The sequence below is a fragment of the Canis lupus genome, chromosome 9 (assembly GCF_048164855.1).
Source record: "Canis lupus baileyi chromosome 9, mCanLup2.hap1, whole genome shotgun sequence".
In the NCBI taxonomy this organism is placed as follows: Eukaryota; Metazoa; Chordata; class Mammalia; order Carnivora; family Canidae; genus Canis; species Canis lupus.
The window spans coordinates 42,389,813-42,408,471 of NC_132846.1; the positions used below are offsets into that span (position 1 = coordinate 42,389,813).

The 18,659-nt window shown below is 33.3% G+C and overlaps 1 protein-coding gene and 1 long non-coding RNA gene across 17 annotated transcripts in view; one reads left to right on the top strand and one right to left on the bottom strand.

The window, feature by feature from the left end:
* Window positions 1-18,659, top strand: part of GPHN (gephyrin) — a 625,629-nt gene that overhangs the window by 344,682 nt on the left and 262,288 nt on the right. The window lies entirely within an intron of this gene.
* Window positions 1-18,659, bottom strand: part of LOC140640130 (uncharacterized) — a 42,343-nt gene that overhangs the window by 16,326 nt on the left and 7,358 nt on the right. The window contains exon 2 of the long non-coding RNA XR_012036804.1: window positions 661-830. This is a non-coding gene — a long non-coding RNA (uncharacterized lncRNA). The remainder of the gene's footprint in view (window positions 1-660; window positions 831-18,659) is intronic.

Sequence of the window (18,659 nt, forward strand, 5' to 3'; positions counted from 1 at the left end):
TTGAAGCACAGCTACGGGGAAATGTGAATTGGTCATTAGTTACTGTATTATTTTTGCTGTCACATGTCCTATATTAGAACATTTAATTTTAGTAAGAGCAAAAATGAATTACAAAAGCATGTAGAAATTATACATTTAAAAGTCTGTGCTGATCTTTTAAGGAGCTTATATTGATCCTTATATGCTGTTCTTTTTTTTTTTTTTTTTTTTTAGATTCATTTATTTCAGAGAGAGAGTACGGGGCGGGGGGGAGCAAAGTAAGAGGGAGAAAGAAACTCAAACTGACTTCATGCAGAGCGCAGAGCCCAATGTGGGACTTGATCTCATGACCCTCAGATCAGACATGAGCCAAAAGTGAGAATCAGATGCCCAGTTGACTGCTCTACCCAGGCTGCTCTTTTTTAAACCATTCTTACATTGCCTACACTTCTGAGGTCAAGGGTCACATTTGATCCCTTTACTCTATGGAATTGAGTAGTGACCTTTGAACATAAAAGAACTCTTTCTTGGCATACAATACTATAGTCAAGAAAAAGTAAACTTTTATCAATTCTTTTGTAAAAAAATCTTGTTCAGCAAACATAATACTCTATTTGCTAGGTCCCATATTAACCATCAGGGATACTATGGATAGAAAGAAAAATAAGGCATGGTCCTCACCTTAAGGATCCCACAGTTTAGCTGGAGAACTTATTCTTTGCAACTGTTAAGGTAACTCTTTATAGCTTTCTTGATCCAGCATAGTAGAATCACTTTTTGTCTTATTGAAAGATTTTTCTGGATTAATTCCTCTTTTACCTTCCAAATCCACACAATTGCTGAGGACTGGACTGTTGAGTAAATGGAAAATTAATCAGCAGGAGTTGATCCTAAATACTTTGGAATAAGTCCATCATCTTTATACTGAAGGCTTTGAAAATTAAAATAAATACACAGTATTTATTTTTTGTATTTACAAAAGTAACATATTCTTTTGTCTTTTCTTTCTGTTTATTGCTGATTTAACTGAGAATTTGTTTTCAAATTTAAAACAGAAATAGTAGTATATGTGAGTAATGCATAAGAAATTATGGAATATTTTCCTAAATGTTCATTTTTGGGAACATTTTCAAGGCCTTTTAAAAATTAATATTTTGAAACAGCCATGATTAGATTGATGTTTCATTTCTATACCATTTTTACCTTGTATGTACCTTAGGCTTTGTACATGCTTCTGTTATAGCAAATGCTATATTGTAATTATGTACTTATTTGTATTACCTAATTTATATAAAATCCTTAAGAACCAGGACTTTATCATATTCATTTTTACATCCTCAGACCCTAAAATAACTTCTGACACATAGTAAGTACTCAAAAAATGTTTAGTTATAATTACTGTTGATAAATCAGTTTTTCATCCTAATTCTATAGAATTTTTTTTTAATTTATTTTATGATAGTCACACAGAGAGAGAGAGAGGGAGAGGGAGAGAGAGAGAGAGAGGCAGAGACACAGGCAGAGGGAGAAGTAGGCTCCATGCACCGGGAGCCCGACGTGGGATTCGATCCCGGGTCTCCAGGATCACGCCCTGGGCCAAAGGCAGGCGCCAAACCGCTGCGCCACCCAGGGTTCCCTAGAATTTTTTTCTAAGTAGTATATGAAAGTTGTTGCCTCTCCTTCCTATTTTTATCTCTAGAGAGCAGCATTAAATAAAAATAATTTTTAAATTACTAATTCTGTTTAAAATGGTTTTCATCTATGTGATGGAATATCCTCCAGTTATTATGTGTAAGTCAGTTACAAGATAGTATCAAATAATAGTTAAGACCATCATCTCTGAAGCCAGACTGCTTGGATCGCATTCTAGCTCTACTACTCGCTAGCTACTTAACATTTTTTTGTTTTTGTTTTCTCCTCTGCATATAAGGATGTTAATAGTAACAACCTTTTTTTGGATTACATGAGTTCATATAAAATGCTTAGAAACAACAACTGATTCATAATAAGTCTTATTTAAGTGTTGGTCACTGTTGTGGTGTTGTTATTGGTTGACAGCAAGTCTGCTGACAATGCCTTCTAGTAACTTTCCTTCATCTGGAAATATCTTCATTCTACCTTCATTCCTGAAAGATAATTTCACTAGATATAGAATCCTGGATTGGCAGTTATTTTCTTTCAGCACTTGAAAAAATATCATTCAGCTGTCTTCTGGCTCTATGTTTCTTACCAAAACTTAAATGATACACAGAAAGCAATGCTAACAGGAAAAGTTATAGCTGTAAATGTTTACATTAAAAAAAAGAAAGATATCAAAAACAACTACATAGCATTATAATTTAAGGAACTAGAAAAAGAAAAAGAAATCCAAATCTAGCAGAAGGAAGAAAATAATAAAGATTAAAGCAGAGATAAATAAAATAGAAAATGGAATGATAATATAGAAAAATCAATTAAACCAAATATTGACTCCCTGTAAAGATCAACAAAAACTGAAAAATTTTTAGCTCTATTGACTAAGAAAAAAGAGACATGACTCACATTACTAAACTCAGAAACAAAAATGGGGACATTACTGCCAATTCTATAGAAATAAAAAGGACTATAAGAGAGTACTGTGAACAACTGTATGCCAATAAATTGGATAACCTAGATGAAATGGACAGATTCCTACAAACACAAAACCTATTCAGATTGAATCAGGAAAAAAAAAAAAGAAAATCATATAGATCTGTAATTAGTAAGGAGATTGAATTAGTAATCAAAAACCTACCTTTAAATAAAATGGCTATACCAGATAGCTTCACTGCAGAATTCTACCATACATTTGAAGAAAAACAGACACCAGTCCTTCTCAAACTCTTCTGAAAAATGGAAGAAAGGGGAACACTTCCTAACTAATTCTCTGAGGAAAGCATTGTCTTGATACCAAAGCCCAACAAAGAACTACAAGAAAACTACAGATTGGTATCCCTTATGAACATTGATGTAAAAAGTTTCAACAAAATGCTAGCAAAAACAAATTCAGCAGTATATTAAAAGGATTATACACCATGACCAAGTGGAATATATCCCTAGAATCCAAGGGTGGTTTAACATTTGAAAAGCAACCAATGTAATATATCACACACACATGTGTGATATACCACATCCAGAAAAAGCATGTGGCAAAATTCAGTATGTTTTCATATTAATGGCATTCAACAAACTGAGAGTGGAGGGAAATTACTTTAACATAATAAAGGCTTATATTTAAAAACATACAGCTAACATCATAATGGTGAGAGACAAAGCTTTTGCTCCAAAGCAAGATTAAGACCAGGATTCACACTTTTGCCACTTTCATTAAACATACTATTAGAAGTTATAGCCAAAACATTAAGCAGGAAAAAAGAAATAAAAGGTATCTAATATGGGAAGGGAGACGTAAATTTGTTTTCTCTCTGACATGATCTTATTTGTAGAAAACCCTAACAATTACACACACACACACACACACATACACACACACTATTAGAACTAATATACACATTCACAGAGTTGAAGATACACAATCAACATCCAAAAATCAGTTGTGTTCCCATACATTAACAACAAAAAATACAAAAAGGAAATTTTGAAAACAGTTCCACTTAAAATCACATTAAAAATAATAAAATTCTTAGTAATTAAAATTTAAGGAGATGAGAAACTTGTAACTGAAAACTATAAAACTTTGCTGACAAAAATTAAAGAAGATTTAAATGACTGGAAATAAACTCCATATTTATGGTTTGGAAGACTTAATATTGTTAATATGTCAATACTACCCAAAGCAATTTGCAGACTTAATTCAATCCCTATCGAAAAACAGCAGTGTAACTTGCAGAAATAGAAAATCCATTCTAAAATTTATATGGAATCTCCAGGGGGCCCAAAGAAACAAAACAACCTTGAAAAAGAACAACAGAGTAGGAGGATTCCCACTCCCTGATGTCAAACTGACTGCAAAGTTACAATAATCTAAGAAGTTGTACTAGAATTAAATCAGATTTTTAGTCCAATGGAATAGAATAGAGAGGCCTGAAATAAACTTGTGTATTTAACTTCAAATGATTTTGAGAAGGGTACTAAGACAATTCAATGAAGAAAGTACTGTCTTCAACAAATGGCTCTGGGAGAACTGGATATCCACAGGCAAAAGAATGATGTTACCACATACTAAAATTAACTCAAAACATATCAAAGACCTAAATGCCAGAACTAAAATTATCAAACTCATGGAAGAAAACATCAGGAAAGGCTTCATGACGTTAAATTTAGAGTGGTTTTCTTAAATATGATACCAGAATTACAGGCAACAACAATAAAAAGGAGGCTTAATTGGGCTTTATCATCATTAAAACCTTTGTGCCTCAAAGGACACTATCAACAAAGCAAAATGGCAGAATGGGAGAAAACATTTGAGAATCACATATTTGGTAAGGATTGAATACCTAGAATAGAATATATAAAGAACTCCAACACAAAAACAACCCAATTTAAAAATGAATAGATATTTCTCCAGAGAATATACACAAATTGCCAATAAGCACATGAAAGGTAATCAATATCACTAATCTTTGGAGAAATGTTAAAACCACAGTGAGATACTACCTCCCACCTACTAGTATAGCTATTATAAACGAACAAACAAAAAAGGTAGGTAAGGATGTGGAAAAACTGGAACCTTTGTTGGGAGTATAAAATGGTGCTGCCATTGTTCAAAGCAGTGTGGCAGTTTCTCAAAAAAATTAAACATAGAATTACCATATGATGCAGCAGTTCCACTTTTGAGTATAAACCCAAAGTAACTGAAAGCAGAAACTTGAACAGAGACTTGTACACCTGTGTTCATAACAGCATTATTCACAATAGCCAAAAAGTGGAAGCAACTTAAAGTCCATTGACGGATGAATGGATAAACAAAATGTGTTATATACATACAGTGGAATATTGGCCTTAAAAATGAATGCACTGCTGATACATGACACAACATGGATTAATCTTGGAGACATGAAATAAGCCAGACACAAAAAGGACAAATTCTGATTGCACTTATATGAGGTATCTAGAATAGTCAAATAGAAAATATTGGACCAGAGGCTGGAAGGGTAGAATAGAAAATCATTGTTTAATGGGCCAGAGTATCAGTATAGGATGATGAAAAAGTTCTAGAGATGAACAGTGATGATGGTTGCACAATAATTTGAGTGTAAGTAATGCCAATGAACTATGCACTTAAAATTAATTTAAATGATAGATTTTATGGTGTGTGTATTTTACCACAATTTTTTAAAATCGTTTTAGGATAGGAAATAAAACATACATAGCATAAACATTTTCTTAGGACAGTTCTATAGTACTTCAGGCACATCCAGATTCAACCTCAGAGGAAGTGCACCACATTGCAAAAGATAAGTGAGACAGACTTGGTTGAATGACCACCTCCACTCAGGGAAGCTGGCACCTTTCCCCTCCTCCCACCCAGCATGTATAGTTAGCTATAAATTATAAGCTAAATTATCTAATATAAGAGTTTTATCATAGCTGATACCCATGCATCATGAGTCATATAATACACAATCTGAATAACACGTTTCAGGTTCCTTATAGTATCTTCTGATCCTTGCACAGAGCATAGCAATTCTATGGCAGTTTTAGTTCACTATATAGATCAGAGCATCTAGAGCACAGGACCAATTCAGTGTATTTTTTAAGAATAATCCTTCAGATATCTCCTTAGCTTTGGAAGGGAGTTGAATCCAGCTTTTCTCCCCTCTGTATCATAACCTCATGATGGTTCACATTGGGACTACCTGTGCAGTATGAAAAACATCAAACAAAGGAAAATCTAAAGTGGCTTTGGGTTGAAAATGTCCTAATCAGTTGACAGAAGTAAATCATTTCTCAAAGGCTTCTACTTCAACCTAGACCTCACAGATTTGTCACACAGATAAAATTCTAAGGAAGTTTAGAAGGTCATACATATACCAAAAAAGAGTGACAAAACATACAAAAATTGAGACATCATAAGAAACGAAACTACAGATGGACTATGAAAGACTTAAAATCCTAATGTTATCAGACAATAAAAAGAAATAAAACTAATGTTTTAGAGTTACTAAAAGGAAACTTAAAAATTCTATGTAAGGGGACGCCTGGGTGGCTCAGTGGTTGAGCATCTACCTTCGGCTCAGGGCCTGATCCTGGGGTCCTGGGATGGAGTCCCACATCGGGCTCCCTGCAGGGAACCTGCTTCTCCCTCTGCCTATGTCTCTGCCTCTCTCTCTGTGTCTCTCATGAATAAATAAATAAAATCTTTAAAAAAAAAATTCTATGTGAGTGGGGGGTGGGGGTGACTGGGTGACAGGCACTGAGGGGGGCACTTGATAGAATGAGCACTGGGTGTTATGCTATATGTTGGCAAATTGAACTCCAATTTAAAAAAATAAAAATAAAGTAAATTCTATGTAAGAAACAAATAGTTTGAAAAATAACTTTACGTTTTGATATGTGAAATATGAAAAATTAAAACTTAATTTATTAAACTGCAGATTATATACAGTTGAAGAGAAAATTGGGAAAATAGATGAAACTATTTGAAAAAATTATCCAGAATGCTGTTCAGGTTGACAGACATAAAAATGAAGAAGTTAGAAAGTATTAAGGATAGAGTGAGAAAATAAATAAATGGATCAGGAGACAATAGAGAAGGAAAGAAAATGCTTGAAATACCAAAGTAATCTAAAAATCTTGAAAGACAAATCTTCAGATTCAGGAATCCAAACAAATTCTTACCAGGATGAGTAAAAAGGAATACACTAGATATATCATACTAGAACTGTAAAATGCCACAAATTAAAATAGAGAGAGAGAGAGAGATCTTATAAATTGACAAAATATGAATTATATGGTGTATAAATTATACTTCAATAAAGTTATAGAAAACGCACAATCCCTTTATCTTGATTTTTTAATTTTGATTCTTTCCCAGTTTGATGGGCAATAAATGATACATTATTATTAAAATGTACTTTTTTGCTTGATAACAGTATTATAACATATTAATAACACATTTTACATGTGTGTATTGATTATTTGTAGTTCCTCATTTGTAAGTTGAAGACCCACATTATTTATCAATTTTTATACTAGGATGCTTCCCTGTTGATTTTACAGTTTTTTTTTAGATCTTAAGATTATAATCTTCACTTGCAGTGTTTTTTCTAAATACTCATATGCACCCTTTTATTTTTAATATTTTGTCAAATGTAAACTTCAGTTTCAGAAGATAATTTTTAAAAAAAATTGCAGAAAACGCAGAATGTATAAAATTAAACAGCAATTTGACTGGTTGCTAACCTGTCAATAAATAACAGAATTGAAACAGAAGTTATGAGAATAATAGCTCCAATGTGCTGAAAGAAAAAAACTGTTAAACAAGAATTTTATATCCAGCAAAGTTGTCATTTATTCAAGAATGGGGGAGGGGGGCATATAGAATGTCATTTTCCTGCTATTATATATGGGAAGATTTTAATCACCCAAAGAACCTCACTTTAAGAAACTGAAGGATATCCTTCTGTCAGAAGAAAAATTACCTCAGGTGAAGAGTTCAAGATTCAGAAAGGGAAAGAGAACAAAAATAATGGTAAATATCTAAGTAAATATAAAATAAATGACCATATAAAACAAAAATAATGACTGATTTATAAAAGAAAAAAATGTGTTGGAACTCATTCTTGAAAACAACGGCATGTAATCTGGGATGATGATAAATATTCTTAAAGCCCTGTGTTTTCTAACCGATTAAAGATACTGATGAACTTTAATTTTTTTAAAGTTAAGTGTACAAAAACTGTTAGGGTAATCACTAAAAGAATGAGCAAAGGGATGAAATTTAATGAAGATAACATTCAAAATAGGGCAAAAAAGGAGGGAGAAAAATAAAAGGAAACAAAGCAGTGGAAAGCATATATGATGTTTTTAAATAAAGCAATTAAAATATAGGCAAACCCTCAAAACTTCTCCCCAGTTTATATTTTCTCAGTAGAACATGACTTGGTTTCCTACATTCAAATTTTATAAACATGCAGCATACTTCTTACTTTATAAACATGCATACCTTTGGCTAGTATCTACATATTAAAATTTTATATTTACATAAATGAAAAATTTAGTACATCTTTTAGAAGTTTGTTATTAAAACGTTTTGTTTAAGATAATTGAAAGTTGACATGAAAGTTTAAGAAATTTCTAAGTAAGTGCTTAGAAATCCCATGTACCCTTATCAATTTTCTTCGTGATAACAACTTATAAAACTAGCACAAAATTACCCTCACGACATTAACATTGATGCAGTCATGATACAGAACAATTCCATCACCACAAGGATTCCTCCTGTTGTCTTTTTATTGCCATGCCCACCTATTTCCCACCCAGCCTTCCTTTCTAAACCTTTGACAATCACTAATCTGTTCTCCATTTTGTATTTTGCCATTTTGAGAATTTTATGTAAGTAGAATCATTCAGTAAGTAACCTTTTTGGATTGGTTTTTTCCACTCAGCATAATTCCCTAGAGATTGTTACATGAATCAATACCTCATCCCTTTTCATTGCTGAATCTTATTCCTTGGAATGGATGTACCATAGTTTGTTCCACCATTTTTCCATTGAAGGACATCTGGATCTTTTCCAGGTTTGGCTTTTATGAAAAAAGTTACTATGAGTGTTTTTAAACAAGTTTTGTTAATAAAAGTTTCTGTTTTTCTGCAATAAATACTCAGGGTACATTTGCTGAGTCATATGACAACTGTTTTTTTTTTAAAAAAACTGTCAAATTATTATCCAGAATAACTGTATCATTTTACATTACTACCAACGATGTATGAAAGATTTGTTACATTTACATAGATTTATTTTAGGTGGTGTACATTTTACGAGTTTGGCAAATGTGTAATAACATATATCCATCTTTATGGTATCATACAGAATATTTCACTGTCCTAAAAATCTTTTGTGCTCTGCCTATTCATCCCTTCTTCCTTTTCAACACCTGGAAAACACTGAACTTTTTTTCCTGTCTCCATAATTCTCACCTTTCCAGTTTGTAATGTAGTTGGAACCATACAGTATGGAGCCTCTCAAGATTAACTTCTTTTGTTTAGCAATACACATTTAAGTTCTTTCATAGCTTTTCATAACTTGATAACTCATTTCTTTTTAGCACTGAATAGTATTCCATTGTCCAGATGTACCACCTTTTATCCACAGTCATCTTGGTTGCTTCCAAATTTTGGCAGTTATGAATGTACAGATTTTGTGTGAATGTAAGTTTTCAACTACTTTGGGTAAATATCAAGGAGCACTATTGCTGGATTGTATGGTGAGAGTAGGTTTAGTCGTCTGAGAAACTGTGATACTGTCTTCCAAAATGGCTGTACCATCTTGCAAAGAATGAGATTTCCTGTTGCTTTGTGTCCTTACCAGCATTTGATGTTGTTAGAGTTCAGAGTTTTGGCCATTCTAATAGATGTGTAGTATTAATTATTGCTTTAATTTGCATTTCTCTGATGATATATGATGTTGAACATCTTCTCATATGCATATATGCCATCTGTTATCTTCTATGAGGAGTTATCTGTTAAATTCTTTGACCCATTTTATAATTGGGTTGTTTGTTTTCTTATTGTTGAGTTTTAAGGATTCTTTGTATGTTTGGTTAATATTTCTTCATCAGATATACCTTTGCGAATATATTTTTTCCATTCTGTGGCTTGTCTTTTTATTCTGTGAACAGTTTTTCACAGTGCAGAATTTTTAATTTTAGTTAAGTCCAGTTTCATGGATTGTGCCTTGTTTTTTGTATCTAAAAAGTAATCACACCCAATTCACCTAGGTTTTCTCCTATGTTATCTTCTAGGAGTTTCATAGTTTTGTATTTTCCATTTTGTTCTATGACCCATTTTGAGTTAATTTTTGAGAAGGATGTAAAGTCTGTATCTAGATTCATTTTTTTGCAGATGAAAAAATTTAGATGTCCAGTTGTGCCAGTACCATTTGTTGGAAAGATTATGCTCCGTTGTATTGCTTCTGCTCCTTTGTCAAAGACTAATTTACTAAATTTATGTGTGTCTACATTTCTAGGCTCTCTATTTTGTTCTATTCATTTAATTGCTGTTCTTTCATCAATACCACACTATCTTAATTACTATAACTTTATAGGAAGAATCACAGTCTGTTACTATAAATCCTCTAACTACATTCTGCTTCAGTGTTGTGTTGACTATTTTGAATCCTTTGCCTCTCCATAGAAATTTTATAATCAGCCTGTAGATATCCATTAAATAACTTGCTGGAATTTTGATTCAGATTACCATTGAATCTATAGATCAACCTGGGAAGAACCAACATTCTGATAATATTCAGTGTTCTTATCTTGAACATGGAATAGGAACTTAGTTCTTTGTTGATTTCACTGAGAGTTTGATAGCTTTCCTCATAGATATTATATATATATTTTTAGATTTATGTCTTTCACTTGGGAGTGCTAATGTAGCTGATATCTTGTTTTATTTTCATGTTTCCATTGTTTATTGCTGGTATATAGGAAAATGATAGGCTTTTGTATATTAACTTTGTATTTTGCCACCTTGCTATAATCACTTATTAGTTCAAGAAGGTTTTTTTATTGGCTCTTTTGGATTTTTTACATAAATGGCCATGTCATATATAAGCAAAGCCGTTTTTGTTTCTTCCTTCCCAGTTTGTATACTTTTCTTATCTTATTGCAGTAGCTAAAATTTCCAGTAGAGTGTCGAAAAGGGGTGGTGAGAGGGAATATTATACTTGATCTTACAAAGAAAGCTTTGAATTTCTCACCATTAATATATTAGCTATAGGTTTTTATAGATATTTTTTATCAAATTGAGGACATTTCACTCCTGTCCACACTCTATTTCTAGTTTACTGAATTTTGATCACAAACGGGTGTAGGATTTTGTCAGATGTCTCTTCTGCACCTATTGGTATGATCATGTGACTTCTTTTTTAGCCTGTTAATGTGATGAATTACATTAATTGATTTTGAAATGTTGAACCTGCCTTGCATGCTGATGATTAATCCTACTTAGTTGTGGTGTATTGTAGTCAATTTGCTAATATTTTGTTGAGGATATTGGTATGTAGTTTTTCTTTCTAACGATGTCTTTGCTTGGTTCAGTATTAGGGTAATACCAATCTCGTAGAATGAGTTTGAAAGTATTCCCTCTACATCTTCTTTAAGAGATTTTGGAGAATTGGGGTAATTTCTTCCTTAAATGTTTGGTAGAATTCACTATTGAATACATTCAAGCCTGGTACTTCTGTTTGGAAGATTATTAATTATTGATTCAGTTTCTTTAATAGAAGTTAATAGGACTATCTAGATTGTCTTTTCTTATGTGAGTTTTGGCAGATTGCATCTTTGAAAGAATGATCCCTTTTATCTAAGTTATCAAATGTATGGGTATGGAGCTGTTCAAAGTATTCTTGTCTTTTTAATGTGCATAGGAAATGTAGTGATGTCTTCTTTTATTTCTAATATTAGTAATTTGTGTATTCTCTTTTTAATTAGCCTGGCTAGGGGCTTTATTTATCACTTCAAAGACCTAGTTTTGGTTTTGTAGGTTTTTCTCTATTGATTGCCAATTTTCTGTTTCATTGATTTCTAATTTTATTCCTATTCTTACTTTGAATTAATTTTATTTTATTTTTCTAATTTCTTCAGGTGGAAATTCAGTTGATTGATTTAATATCTTTATTTTTAATAATATTTGTTTTCAGTTCTATAAATTTCCCTCTAAGCACTGCTTTCTCTGCATTTCAAAGTTTGAAGTTTCTCTCTCCCTCTACCTCTTCCTTTCCTCCTTCATCTCTTTCTCCCTATGATTTTTCTTAATTTTCATTTCTGTGTCTTATTTATTTTATAACTAGAAATTTGTACTTCTTAAACTCCTTCACATATTTTGCCAATTCCCCCAGCCCCTTTCATTTTTATTTAGTTCAAAATATTTCAAAATTTCTCTTGATATTTCTTCTTTGACCCAAGTATTGTTTAAAAGTGTGCTGTTTATTCTCTAAGTATATGGAGATTTTCTGATCATTTCTCTGTTACTGATTTTTAGTTTCATTCCATTGTGGTCTGAAAGAAAATATGTAGAATTTCTTTTAAATTTAAATTTAAATTTCTTTTAAATTTTCTATTCTTTTAAATTTGTTGAGGTGTGCATTACAGCCCAGAAAGTGGTCTGCCTTGGTAAATGTTTCACATGAGCTTGAGAAGAATGTATACTCTTTGGATAAAGTAGTCTATAGATGTCAGTTATACCCGGTTGTTTGATGGAGTTGTTGAGTCAAGTTTGTCCTTATTCATTTTCTACTCAGATACTCATGTATCTGTCCATTTCTGACAGAGAGGTGTTACAGTCTATAAGTATGATAGTGGACTTATTTCTCTTTGCAGTTTTTTATTTTACCTCACAAAGTTGGAGACTGTATTGTTAGGTGCATGCAAGTTGAGATCATTCTGTATTCTTTGAGAATCATTCTGTATTCTTTATCATTATGAATGTCCTTCTTTAGCATGGATATCTGTCCTGGCTTTGAAGTCTGCTCTGTCTGAAACTAATATAGTTACTCCTTCTTTTTTTGATCAATGTTAGCATATGTTTTTCTATATCCACTTACATTTAATTTATATGTATCTTTATGTTTAGCGTGATCTCTTCTAAACAACATATAGTTGGGAGTCTAACAATCTCTTTATTATTTTATTTAATCTCTGTCTTTTAATTGGTGCATTTAGACTGTTGACATCTGTAATGATTACTAATGTAGTTGGATTAGTGCCTACCATATTTAATACTGTTCCCTATGTGTTGCTATTCTCTTTTTCTATTTTTATTTTTCTCTTTTTCTTCTGCCTTTAGTTTGTTTAAACTGAGCCTTATTATGATTCAATTTTTTTCTCCTTTCTTAACATATTGATTATAATTCTTGTTTTACTTTTTTTGTGGTTGCCCTAGAGTTGACAATATACATTTACAATGAATCCAAGTCCACTTTCAAATGACACCATACTATTTCACAAATAGCATGATACCTTATAATAAAGTTATCATAGTTCCTTCTTCCCATCCTTTGTATTATTGCTGTCACTCATTTCACTTATATATATGAGCATATATATATATACATAAAATATATACTTAAGTATACATAACTGAATATATTATTGGCATTGTAATTTTGAATAAACTATTCTGTTAATTAAGATTAAGAAAAATAAGTTTTTTTTTAATTTTTATTTATTTATGATAGTCACACAGAGAGAGAGAGAGGCAGAGACATAGGCAGAGGAAGAAGCAGGCTCCATGCACCGGGAGCCCGACGTGGGATTCGATCCCGGGTCTCCAGGATCGCGCCCTGGGCCAAAGGCAGGCGCTAAACCACTGCGCTACCCAGGGATCCCCAGAAAAATAAGTTTTTATTTTACTTTCATTTATTCCTCTTTTATGCTCTATTTAAAGACCTATTTCATTATTTCCCTTTTCTAAAAGAACTTATTTTGGGACGCCTGGGTGGGCTCAGCGGTTGAGCATCTACTTTGGCTCAGGGCATGATCCCGGGGTTCTGGGATCGAGTCCCACATTGGCCTCTCTGCATGAAGCCTGCTTCTCCTTCTGCCTAGTCTCTGCCTCTCTGTGTGTGTCTCTCATGAATAAATAAATAAACCCTTAAAAAAAAAAACTTCTTTTAGCATTTCTTGCAAGGCAGATCTACTGGCAACAAATACCCTCAATTTTTATTTGAGAAGCTTTTATTGCTCCTGCACTTTTAAAGGGATAACTTCACAGTATACAGAATTCTAAATTGATTGTTCTCTTGCAACACTTTAAATATTTCTCAGTACTTTCTTCCTGCTTGCATGGCTTCTGAGGAAAAGTTAGGTGTAATTCTTATCTTTGTTCCTCTTTAGGGAAGGATTTTATTTTTCTTTTTCTCTGACTTCTTTCAGGATTTTTTTTCTTTGATTTTCTGCAGTTTGAAATTATATGTGTAGGTATAGTTTGGGGTTTGTTTTTTGTTTTTCTGTTTATCCTGTTTGAAGTTATCTGAGCTTCCTGAATTTGTGATTTGGCCTCTGGCATTAATTTGGGGGAATTCTCAAGCATTATTATTTCAAGTGCCTCTTCTGTTCTTTTCTCTCTTCTTCTAATATTCCCAGTACACATATGTTATACCTTCTGTAGTTGTCCCACAGTCCCTGGGTATTTTATTATTTTGTTTTCAGTCTTTATTCTTTTTGCTTTGCAGTTTTCGGGGTTCTATTGATATATCCTCTAGTTCAGAAATTCTTTCTCAGCTGTATCTAGTCTACTAATGAGCCCATCAAAGGCATTCTTCATTACTGTTCAATTCTTTTTATGCGTAGCATTTCTTTTTTTTTTAAGATTTATTTATTTATTTATTCATGTGATACACACAGAGAGAGGGAGGCAGCAATAGGCAGAGGGAGAAGCAGGCTCCATGCAGGGAGCCCGATGTGGGACTTGATGCTGGACCTCGGGATTATGCCCTGAGCTGAAGGCAGATACTCAACCACTGAGCCACCCAGGCCTCCCTCTTTAGTTCTTTCATTTAATTATACTTTCTGATTACAGTACCCATCTGTTCATCTTTATCCATTATAGTCCTTAGCATATTAATTAATCTTCATTTTAAAGTCCTGGTCTGATAATTCCATAATCCCCACCATGTCTGGTTCTGATGTTTACTCTGTCTTTTTAAATTGTATTTTTTGCCTTTTAGAATGCCTTGTAATTTGTTTTCTTGATAGCCGTACTTTGTGTACTAGATAAAAGAAACTGGATTTCTTTTGGGGTCATTTTTTTAAGTTTTTATTTAAATTCCAATTCATTAATATATAGTGTATTATTTGTTTCAGGTAAACAATTTAGTGATTCAGCAGTTGGATATAACACCTGGTACTCATTACAAGTGCCCTCCTTAATCCCCATCACCTATTTAACCCATCCCACCACCCATCTCCCCTCTGGTAGCCATCAATTTGTTCTCCAAAGTTAAGAATCTGTTTCTTGGTTTGCGTCTCTCTTTTTCCCCGCTATGCTCATTTGTTTCCTAAATTCCACATATGAGTGATATCCTATGGTATTTATCTTCCTCTAACTTATTTCACTTTTTCATTTAGCATAATACTGTCTAGTTTTATCCACATCATTGCAAATGCCAAGATTTCATTCTCTTTTGGAAGAATCCATCTTAATCCATTTATCAGCCAATGGACATTTGGGCTGTTTCCATAATTTGGCTATTGTAGATAATGATGCTATAAACATCAGGGTGTATGTATCCCTTTAAATTAGTATTTCTGTATTCTTTGGGTAAATTCCTAGTAGTGCAATTGCTGAATCATAAGGTAGTTCTGTTTATCTTTTTGAGGAACCTCCATCATGTTTTCCAGAGTCGCTGCACCAGTTTGCATTCCCATCAGCAGTGCAAGAGGTTCCTTTTTCTCCACAGAAAGGAACTATTTTAAATAGTCCTTTAGTAATATGCTGATGAGATTTGGGGAGGAGAAGTGTTCTGTAGTCCTACAATTAGGTCTCAGTCCTTTAGTAAGCCTATACCTGTAGACTTTGCACCTTACAAGTGTTTCTCATTTTTTTCTCACCATCACTCCCAACTTTAAGAGGGACAGCATGGCTAGAGTGAGCAGGGATGGGGTATATTGCTTCTTCCAAGTCAATTAGGCTCTGATAATATCCCAGCAGAATATGCTCTGGCTAACTAGTTACCCCTGAAGTCAGGCTTTGTTAAGAACACAATGCTAACAATATTTCAGAATAGTTCCTTTCCTCTCCCCTTGCTGGAAGCACAAGGATATTTCTTCATTTTCTTCTGTAGGAACCTCTTTATGCTCTGTGAAGTAAATCTCACAATATTTTAGAGGCTACCCTATGACTGGGTTGTCCTGGAATTTTTAACTTCCACTTGTCCATACCAAGCATCCAGCAATCCATCAATTACAATTCAGATATTTCCACCTCAGCATTGTTTCCTGTAGCTGTTTTCCTTGTGAGTCTCTGTTCTAGTAAGCCAGAACTTTCTGTTTTGCCTATTGGTCTCTCTAGTCGTGTAGACAGTAGTTTGCCCTGAATCTCCCATTTTTAAAGATCCAAAAAGAGAAAAAAAAATCCAAAAAAGTTGATATTTCAGTCCTTTCAGCCTTTTATTTGTCATTAGGATGAAGTGGCAACTTCCAGGCTTCTAACATGCAATACTGGACTTAGAAGTCTGCAAATGTTATTTTATTTTTAATTTTTTTATTGAAATATATTCAACATACAGTAGTATATCACTTTCAGGTTTGACAACTTTATACATTATGCTGTGCTGACCAGAAATGTCATTATCATCTGTTACCATTCAACATTATGTATTCTCCATGCTGTACCTTTCATCCCTGGGACTTCCTCATTCCATAGTTTGAAACATACACCTCCCAAATCCCCTTCATCCAATTCACCCATCACCCTACTCCCCTCCCATCTGGCAAGAACTAGTGTGTTCTTTGTAGTAATACAATTTATATATTGATCTTATTACTGCAACCTTGCTTAAATACAATTAGTTTGGGTAGGGTACAATTAGTTTTGGGAGGGTATTTTCTGTTGCTCTGCTTTTTTAAGATTCTTTCTTATTTTCAGTACAATCATGTTATTTACAAATAGGGGCAGTTTTATTTCTTCCTTCCTGATCTGCATGATTTTTTTTTTCTTGCCAGTTGTACTAACTAGAACTTCCACCATTATGTTCAGTAGCCATGATGAGAATGGACATCCTTGCCTTTTTTTTTATCTTATGGGAAAAGTGTTCAGTCTTTCATCAATTTGCATAATGTCATTTGTAGACTTTTTTTTTAAGATTTTATTTATTTATTCATGAGAGACACAGAAAGCTGCAGAGACACAGGCAGAGGGAGAAGCAGGCTCCCTGCAGGGAGTCCGAGGTGGGACTACCTGGGGTCTCCAGGGTCACGCCCTGGGCTGGAGGCAGGTGCTCAACCGATGAGCCACCCGGGCTGCCCCATTTGTAGACTTTTTGTAAAAGCTTTTAAGTTTGGGAAAGTGTCTGCTTGTTTCTATTCCAAGTTTTTCTGAATGAATGATAATGATCATTGGATACTGTATTGGATACAGTATCCAAAGAATGGATACTGATATGCATTTTGTATAAATTAAGAGAATTATGTGAACTATTTTTTTCTAGCCTGTCAGTGAGATAGATTGTTAATTGACTTTTTTACATATAGAACCAGTCTTGCATTCTTAGAATAAATTCCATTTAGTTGTATCATTCTTTTTTTTCATTCTTTTTTATATATTGTTCAAATCTGTTTGCTAATATTTTGGTAAAAATGTTTACATCTGGGATGCCTGGGTGGCTCAGTGGCTGAGCGTCTGCCTTCAGCTCAAGGTGTGATCCCGGGATCTGGGATCGGGTCCCATATCAGGCTTTTGTTTCATTGGCTTTATTTTCCATTCACAAATTTCATTGGTCTTTGCCTTTATGATTTCATTCTTTGTCTTATTTTGGGTTTATTTTGCTCTATACTGTCCTTAAGCTGGGAGCTTATATTGTTGATTTGAGATTTTACGACTTTTTTGATGTATTATTAGAAGCACTGTCTTAGGTGCATCCCACAAATCTGATATGTTTCTTTTCGTTTGCAATGACTGCATTTTTTTTTTCACTTATTTTGAGACCTCTTCGTTTCATTGGTTATCTAGAAATTTATAAACTTGGTTTAGGTCCACAGTGTATGGGAATTTTCTTCTTAACGTTCTGTTATTGTTTTTTAATTTGATTCTGTTGTGGTCAGAAAATACACTGTGTGATTTCAATTATTTTAAAATTTTGAGGTTTATTTTTATGGTCTCAGATATGATCTCTCTTGGTGAATGTTCCATGAGCAATGGAGAAGAGTGTAGATTGTTCTGTCAGGTAGAATGTTCTATGTAAATTAGATCCTGATAACTGATGGTGTCTTTGATTTTTTTCTATATCCTTATCAATTTTTTTCATCTAGTTCTTCTATCACATCTAAAAAAGAACTTGTATCCAAAATAAGCAAAGAACTCCTAGATATTTACCCAGTTGAATCAAAACCGTATGCTCATGTAAAAATCCACATGTGAATGTTTATAAGATAATTACCAAAAGCTAGATTCAACCAAGATGTACTTCAGTAGGTAAATGGATAAGTAAAAAGTGGTACATGCATACAGTGGAATATTATTCAGTGATAAAAGGAAATGAGTTATCAAGCCACAAAAAGACATGGAGGATCCTTAAATGTATATTGCTAAGTAAAATAAGCCAATTTGAAAACCATGCATACCATATGATTCCCATTTTGTGACATTTTGGAAAAAGTAAAACAGTGTAGACAGTAAAATGATCAGTGACTGCCACGGATTTGTGGGAAGAAGGACATGGATGAATGGATGAATCGGAGCAGATTTTTAGGGCAGTAACACTATGTGATAGTATGGGGGGAAATATGGAAACATGACATTATGCATTTGTCAAAACT